The sequence below is a fragment of the Triplophysa rosa genome, linkage group LG15 (genome assembly GCF_024868665.1).
Source record: "Triplophysa rosa linkage group LG15, Trosa_1v2, whole genome shotgun sequence".
Lineage (NCBI taxonomy): Eukaryota > Metazoa > Chordata > Actinopteri > Cypriniformes > Nemacheilidae > Triplophysa > Triplophysa rosa.
The window spans coordinates 21,159,456-21,168,462 of NC_079904.1; positions in this window are offsets into that span (position 1 = coordinate 21,159,456).

Sequence of the window (9,007 nt, forward strand, 5' to 3'; positions counted from 1 at the left end):
CAAGAAACAAGACTTCTGCAATCGTTTAACCATTACTTATCATGTAATATTTGCTTTGTTTGCAATGGGACACAAAGGCATTTTTTCCAACATGCTGTGACTGACAGTATAACCATGAAATACAAAAAAAAACGCAAAATTATTACAAAAGGAATCAATTTTATTCATCACGTGTAATATCTTCAGAATCCATTCGACTGCGAGGAACAGAGCCAAATCCAAGCTATTATTCCACCAGAGAGGACTGCGACTGCAACGCATCGTCATTTGGACTTCTTTTGGTATTTTTAAAATAAATACATTTTTATGATTGCACTTATCTGTCTGTAATGTTTCTCTTTATACTGTACATATTTTTAAGAAATATATGGTTAGGCTTAGAGGTAGGAGTTGGATTTGCGACTATAAAATATATTTTTAATACTATATTGGTACTAAAATGGTAATTTTCCTGCATATTTCGAGCTATTAAATTTTGTATCTTTTTATCTTCACTATAAAATGGGTAGGTTTAGGGTTTAGGTTTGGGGGTAGGTTAAGGGGTCTACAAATGTAAATCGCTCATCGATACAATTGTTGAAACGCACGGATACAAATGTCTTAATGATATACAAGCTTTGTAAATATTTTACGTTTTTTGCCAAAAAAATACGTAGCAATTTTTACGTTTTATACGTTGTAATACGTCCCATTTCAAGGTTTCAGCATCAATAAAAACGTACAAAAATGTAAGTTTTGTGCCTGTAACCTTTGCGTACAAATACCTACGTATAAACAATGAGATCAGGCTGGTTTTGCTCAACAAAGTTCAATTAACACATCCTGTTTTGAAATGCCTATCTCGGCCAGAATCACTCGACGAGAGGCTTTCTTGCCCTCTCTGAGACTGCAATTACAGACCTGTGACAAAAAGCCATCCCTCCCTGCTTTTCATTAGCTTCACTCTCGTCCCGGCAACACTAATACACTCGCTCGTGGCGACAGGCTTAAGGAAAGCTCTGTCTTAGCCTTTGATTGCCGTCCCCTTGCCGGCATTGATTGATCTGTCTCGTCTCTGAGCGAGCCACGCTAGCTGTACATCCAAATCTAAAAGCAAACATTAACAGCTGTCTTCAGCGGCTGGCCCCTTTTCAACGTCGTGCAGCAAGATCATTTGTCACTGGAACAGAGTAATAATGCGTTTGCCGGCACAGGCCGAGGTTGCTTCTGTATACCGCATTATAACAGAGAATGATTGCTCCCCTGACACAAGCAGGAGAAAATAAATGATCACAACATGATGATGGTGATGGCTCCCATCACATTTTAAGATTTTCCCTCCTGGGTTCCGCAAGATTGTGCTCCACCCCATCTGGACATTTATGTTATCCTAGGGTTTTTAGAAACAATGTGCTTTGTTTTCAATGGGTCATATACAGTAAATGCCAAACTGATGTGAACATCTCACCTTGAGGCATCCTCTACACTTGAGGAATTTGGTCATGATATCTGCCTTCTCTTCTTTCTGCTGGGGTGGAGACGTCCATAGCATTTAAAGAAGTCGACAAAGCACCATGGATAACAATGTGTTCTTCTCGCTGCTAAATTAGAATTTATCAGCCACTGTCCTCTGGCTGTGTTCAAGCCAGAGACTTGCTAGCTTGCAGTATACCGCACCACTGTAAACATAATTATTCTACAAGTAGATGTCTGTGATCCCGTTGGGCTAAAATACTTAAATTAATTCACTAGAATCTATTTCGTGTCCTCCAATCACATTTATTTAGGCTGTGCATAGGACGCTATTATCCCTACCAGGAATTTTAGCAAGACTTACATTGGACAACTAGCTTCTTCAGAAAAATCACGCTTGTTGATCTGATTTACCAGCTAAATTTAGCTTGGCTGTGTTGGTTCACCTGTCAGACTAGCACCAAATCATCCTTAAAGAGTACATAACTATGGAATTTTAAGGTCCTACTTTGGTTTATGGAGTGTCCAACAACAAGTTTATGTACATAGAAGGTGTAAAAACACTATTATTTCGTAATAATAGGCAGTTATTCTTACCTTACTTCTTGACTGACTCTCACATGATTTGTTCCGCGATTCATCTGTCTAATCCCCTCCTTTCCACTAGCCTAGTCTGATGAGATTGGTCAGATGGTCTAGTCTGCTGTGACTGGTCTACTGCGAATGCACTGCAAAAAATGACAATGGGGTAAGAAAAATAATCTTGAATTATGGTTTACCTTTTTCTTAGTGAGTCAATTCAAGATTATTTTTCTTACCCCATTGGCAGATTCTTTTGCTTGTTTTAAGCACAAATTCAATGAAATTACATATTTCTTTACTAAAAACAAGACTTATTTTCTTAGGTCAGTTTGCTCATCAAGAAAATGCTTCTTGATTCAAGAATGTTTAGACATTTTTACCGGAAAATAAGAAAAAAAGACTTTTTTAAGAAAGTCATTTTTTGCAGTGTGAAGCTCACGAGCTACAGTGTTTGGGGGAGAAGAGTGAAGTTTTTGTGGGCAGTCCTAGCAAAACAGACTAGGGACGACTCGTTAGCGTGATTCAGAGTGACTCCCTTTTTTCCAAGACAATAACTTTGTTATTCATTCACCTTCGGATTTACAACTTGGCAGACTGCTTACTTTCAAACACAGCAACATTACACACTGCATGAAATGTAATTTTTATCATCTCATGTTATGTACTCTTTAACAGTATTAAAAAGTATGCTCGTATTTTTGATAGGAAACCTATTTTTAAATACATTTCTTATATTTTCATTCACTAACTTTGAAGCATTAGTCAGCACTATTTCACAGCATCTCTCAAGTGTACAGAAACCAGCCACTACTACGTTTTTTCACATGTATACCCAAAGTGACAATTTACAGTAAGTTTACCAAAAATGAAAATTCTGTCATGAAATACTCCTCCCCCCAAGTTGTTCCAAACCTGTATAAATTTCTTTGTTCTGTTGAACACAAAGAAATATATTTAAAAGAATATTAGCATTAGATTTCTTGGACATCACTACCATAGAAGGAAACATTTTAATGTCAGTCAAAGGTGCCCTAGAACTGTTTGCTTTCTTAAATCCTTAAAAAAAATCTCATTTTGTGTTCAACAGAACAAAAAAATGATACAATATTTCTTCCTACTGTGGTAGTCAATGATGTCCCAGAAATGTCAGTTGCTAACATTTTTCCAAATATCTTTCTTTGTGTTCAACAGAAAAAAATGTTTACAGGTTTGGAACAACTCGAGGGTGAGTAAATGATGACAGAAATTTAATTTTTGGATGGAGTATTCTGTCATGATTCTGCCTCCTTTTGTCTTGAATTTCTAGTCTAGTGGCAGGACAATGACAGACCCACGTGTTTAGTGTGAAAGAGACATGAGGCTTGTTCGACTTGATGCGGCTCTCACGACTGGCGTGAAAGAACCCAAATGCAGGCAGGCGGTGGTGAAGGGGTTAACAAAGACTTTAATACAAATATCAAGACAAAACAAAAACACCCTCGATGGGGGAAAAAAGGAAGGTCATAAAATAATTAAACAAACAACAGGACATAGACTAACTGACACTTGACTTAATACAAACTAGACAGGAACTAACCACTACAAAGACGAACGGGTAGTAATCCACAGCAACAAGCACACAGGTAAGCACAAGGTACGTACAGGACACAGTACACGCAACGTATGTAATAAACGAGCACAGGACAAAGAAACAAGAGGGTATATATAGGCAACACAAACGAGGGATAACAACACAGGGCAGGTGTGGGTAATCAAACACTCAGGGAAAGATAACAAGGAAACGAGAGGAGCGGGACCAATGACGAGACACGAGAAAACACATGAGAAGTAAAAACAAACAACTCATGGTTTTCTCACATAAAACCTAAGGACTCTGCCCCGATCCAGCCACACGACTAGAATCTCATAAACAAGACGGTGGGACCGTGACAGCGGCGCTGCGCAGATCGATCGAAATCTGACTTGAAGCAGTGCATTCCGGTTAGAAATTTTGTCCGACTTGAACCGGCGCCGGCATCAAAGTACCGCAAGAGCATTTCGAGAACAGCCTGCTTGCTCAGCCGGTGCAGCATCTCAGCAGCAGCTGCACCAGGCTATGATGACGACATAGCTTTTCATGATTGGCTAGACAACGATCACGTGCATTTTGGGTTTATTATAAACCCGAAGCTTTTCCCCCGAGCCGCAGGGGGAAAAGACAGAGGCAGCCACGTGCTGTAGGCCCCTCTGATGAACGCATGTTGACCTCTGTTCCGCATGCTCATTTTTTAAGAGGACCGCCGGTGTCCTACGATGAGCCCAGCCTGTGCCTCGTGGAGGATGTGCGGGATATGGTGTCATTTGGAACTGCGGCCGGAGATGGCGACGTCTGCGGCCTCTGGTTCAGATGATTGGTCGTCCCACTGCACTGAAGCACGTGAGTCTCCAGCCCCGGTTGAAGAAGAGCTGGCGAGAATCCTCACCGAAGCTGTTCAAAATTTGGGGCTCGAATGGTCACGCCCCGAACAACCGGCCAAGAACAGACTGGACATGCGGTTTCTGCAGTCGGGTCGCCAGGCTGCCCCACCCCAGAGACCCGCACCTTTCTTTCCTGAGGTACAAGACGAGATCTCACGCTCGTGGCGCTGCCCCTATTCTACCCGTATCTAACCGGCGGGATCGCGCATGTTTTATTCCGTCGACGGGGTCGACGGGGCCGCCTATCGAAGAGGCAGTTGCGGCGCATCTCTGTCCGGCTACACGTGGGTGGGGAAATTCACACCGTTACTACCATATAAGCCCTGTCGCACTACCAACCTCCTGGCAGAGAAGGCGTACATGGCAGCTGGCCAATGGCGATTCTCCAGGCTTTTCAAGTCAGGATGCTCCAGACACTGGATGAAGAGGGTAGGGTGATGACGACATAGCTTTTCATGATTGGCTAGACAATGATCACGTGCATTTCGGCTTTATTATAACACCTTCAGTTCAACTAATACTTATTAATGCATGTTTTTAAAACAGCTAAAACTCTGTATATAATAAGCATGTTATTTTGTGTTGTTTAATAAAATAAAAATGAAATTAATACAGACTCCGTTGGTAATTAAATAATATATGCTTATGTTTACCACGATTTTTAGGCACACAGTGTTAAGCAGCACATAACATTTACAATATGAAGAGTTTATGGTTGCTACTTTTTTTAAAAACGTTTGTTTATTGGACAAATCCACTATTCTAATCCACTTCAATCGCACTTTGAAAAGGGAACACGGTGCGAACGTCACTACGGCAAGCAGCAGGTGTCCGACTTTTTTTTCCAGGGCTGTGTTCAGCCCCGACAAAACGTTGCAAAGTGTTTTTTAAACGGAAACGGTGGTGCGGTTGAACACCCTGTTGTGATGATGCAAGAGTTGAACTATGGCAGCTGAGAAGGCCATTCTTTGTGTTCTTTTTGAAGAATCTTCGGAGCCTGATGAAATCGGTATAAATACGTGTTGAATACTGCAAAATACATCTCTTTTAATATCTTCAATTGTTGCGTATACCGAGCTGTAGCGGACACATTTAAATGACTTTACTTGGTCCCATTGTGCGAGCTGTCTCTTTAATACCGCATGGGTTATATACATGTAGCTGCTGATTGGGCTGACATTCTTGACACACCCACCAAAAAAGAGAAAACGTATCTCAAACCCTGTTGCACACCGTTGCAAATCGTTCCCTTTCAAGTCGGTCTCTCTACATTGCGTTGACACGCTAGGGGGTTTCCCCCTCCTTCCTCAAATACTGAAGCCTTATTGCATCGCGCCGGTGAATTTTACCAGCCAATGATGCTCAAGCGCTGAGCTAGGGGCAGAGCCACCCACTATATAGGCCGGCACCGAGCGGCATTGACTCAGATTCTTTCTCCTTCACGAAGCAAGCATCGACTTCAAGACTACAAGACTACTTCTCACTGTTGACGACGGTAATAAGAAGACGCCGTTTACCAGTTCCCCTTTGGAGATCCGGCAAGAGGATGTCCTTCAAGGAATGCAGCGCGTGCGGGGTCCTATGGAGCTTCCGGACGCGCATGACGCATGTGTCTTCTGTCTGGGCCGAGCCCACGTTGAAGCTGCGCTTAATGGGACTGACTGTACTTTCTGTGTGCAGATGCCAGTCAAGGCCCTCCGTGCTAGGTTCTCAGTGATCCTCAACTGCACACCTAACCCAGTGCCTCCCCCCTCCGTCGCCGCCGAGCCGCGGGGGAAAAGACAGAGGCAGCCACGTGCTGTAGGCCCCTCTGATGAACGCATGTCGAACTCTGTCCCGCATGCTCATTATTTAAGAGGACCGCCGGTGTCCTACGATGAGCCCAGCCTGTGCCACGTGGAGGATGTGCGGGATATGGTGTCATTTGGAGCTGCGGCCGGAGATGGCGACGTCTGCGGCCTCTGGTTCGGATGATTGGTCGTCCCACTGCACTGAAGAACGTGAGTCTCCAGCCCCGGTTGAAGAAGAGCTGGTGAGAATCCTCACCGAAGCTGTTCAAAATTTGGGGCTCGAATGGTCACGCCCCGAACAACCGGCCAAGAACAGACTGGACATGCGGTTTCTGCAGTCGGGTCGCCAGGCTGCCCCACCCCAGAGACCCGCACCTTTCTTTCCTGAGGTACATGACGAGATCTCACGCTCGTGGCGCTGCCCCTATTCTACCCGGATCCAACCGGCGGGATCGTGCATGTTTTATTCCGTCGACGGGGCCGACCGGGGTTACTCGAAGCTGCCACCTATCGAAGAGGCAGTTGCGGCGCATCTCTGTCCGGCTACACGTGGGTGGGGAAATTCACACCGTTACTACCATATAAGCCCTGTCGCACTACCAACCTCCTGGCAGAGAAAGCGTACATGGCAGCTGGCCAATGGCGGTTCTCCAGGCTTTTCAAGTCAGGATGCTCCAGACACTGGATGAAGAGGGGCCGGACTCCGATTCCTTCAAGAAGCTGCTACCGATTTGGCGCTCAGAGCTACAAAAATGATGGCCCAGGGCATTGGTCACTGTATGGGCAGCCTGATCACGCTGCAGAGGCACCTCTGGCTGACGCTGACGGAGATGAGGCAGTCTGAAAAAGCCCAGCTGCTAGACGCACCCATTTCTCCGCAAGGCTTATTCGGCAACGCGGTGGGCTCCTTTTCGGAGAAGTTCGTGGAAGCTCAGAAGCAGTCGAAAGCCCTAAGCCATTTCCTGCCTAAGAGAGAGCGGCCGGCTGCAGCCCCTCCAGATCTTCATCTGCACAGCGCTTTAAGCGGCACGAAAGACCACCTTATGTTCGTCATGCTGGCGTGAGGACGGATTCAGTGCCGGCTGTGAGACCAAAGGCAAGGCTGTCACGGTACCCAAAGAAGATGGGGCCCTGTCCTTCAAAACCGGTGCCGGACCCACAGCAGGTGTAGAAGACGGCAGCTTTATCAGTCGGATGGTCAACCGCTCTCTGTCATCAGACGGCGGCCCGTTCCGGACGTGTCACATCACGCTTCGACCCCTCTCGCAGACACGTGGCGCGTGCTTCCAGGAGTGTCGGAATGGTTAAAATGCACGGTCATAAGCGGGTATACACTTCAGTTTGCACGCAGACCACCCCGTTTCAGCGGTGTAATGATGTCAGATGTGCCGGACAAGGACGCGCCAGTTTTATGAGCAGAGATTCGTTCTCTCCTAGAGAAACAGGCAGTAGAAGAAGTTCCCGCGGAGGATGTGGAGAGCGGTCTTTACAGCCGCTACTTCCTAGTCCCCAAAAAAGGCGGGGGTCTTCGCCCTATTCTGGATTTGAGACCGCTGAATCGCGCGCTGGCGAAGCGCTCATTCAAAATGATAACGGTAAAACAGATCCTAGCTCATATTCGGCCAGAGGACTGGTTTATATCGGTAGATATAAAAGACGCCTATTTCCACGTCCAGATAGCCCATCGTCACAGATGTTTCCTGACGTTTGCGTTCGAAGGCAGAGCGTACCAGTTCAGAGCTCTCCCATTCTGGTTGACGTTGGCTCCGAGAACATTCACAAAATGTGTAAATGCAGCGCTTGCCCCTCTCAAGCAGAGTGGAATGCGCATCATGAATTATCTGGACAATTGGGTCGATATAGCCCAATCGCGAGATGTACTGGAGAACCACAAGCGCCAGCTTCTGGGACACATGGAGAGTCTGGGACTGGCTATCAACATGCAGAAGAGCAGGCTGCGTCCCACAGAGAGCATTGCATTCTTAGGAATGAGTTTGGATTTGTTCTCTATGAGAACGTGTGGAACATGTGCAGTCTTTGGTCAGCGCTCTCGCCTCCTTCAGGCCAGGAAGAGCGGTATTTCTGAAGAGTTTTCAGAGACTGCTGGGGCTTATGGCGGCAGTGGCGGTGGTCTACCGGCTCGGACTTCTGCATATGAGGCCACTTCAACTATGGCTGAAATCCCGGGTGCCGTGCAGAGCGTGCACAAGATCAGGGATGAGAGAGAGACTCTCTCGGTTAATTGGCATCCGGTTCCTGTCTGCATCGCTGCCGGCGGCTTGTTTGTATCCCTGCACTTCACTTTGCTCTAATATTAGTGTATTTTATTATCGATACTTATCATTGTCATTGCTAACTTATCCTGATATCTCAATAACCCTGTTCTTGTTATTTACTTGAAGATTTTAAACCAAAAGTGATAGTTAACTTAACGCCGTTAGCATAGCAATAACGTGTTAGCTTGCTTTCTGTTTACACTTTGGAATATCATCTTGCCTCTGGTTTGTCTTGTGTGCTAACTGTTTCTCTTTTTAAGCAAGTATACTACGATTCATCGAGCAACTTTGGTCAGTTGGAATTGCACTTCAAACCCGGTGAGTTATGGCTTCTATTCCTATTATTGTTACTTGCACCTCATGTCATATGTTTAGCTTAGCCTTCTCTGTCAGCTGCAAGGGTTTTATATGCGATAAATGCAGGGAAATAGTTAGGCTGACAGAGAAGAT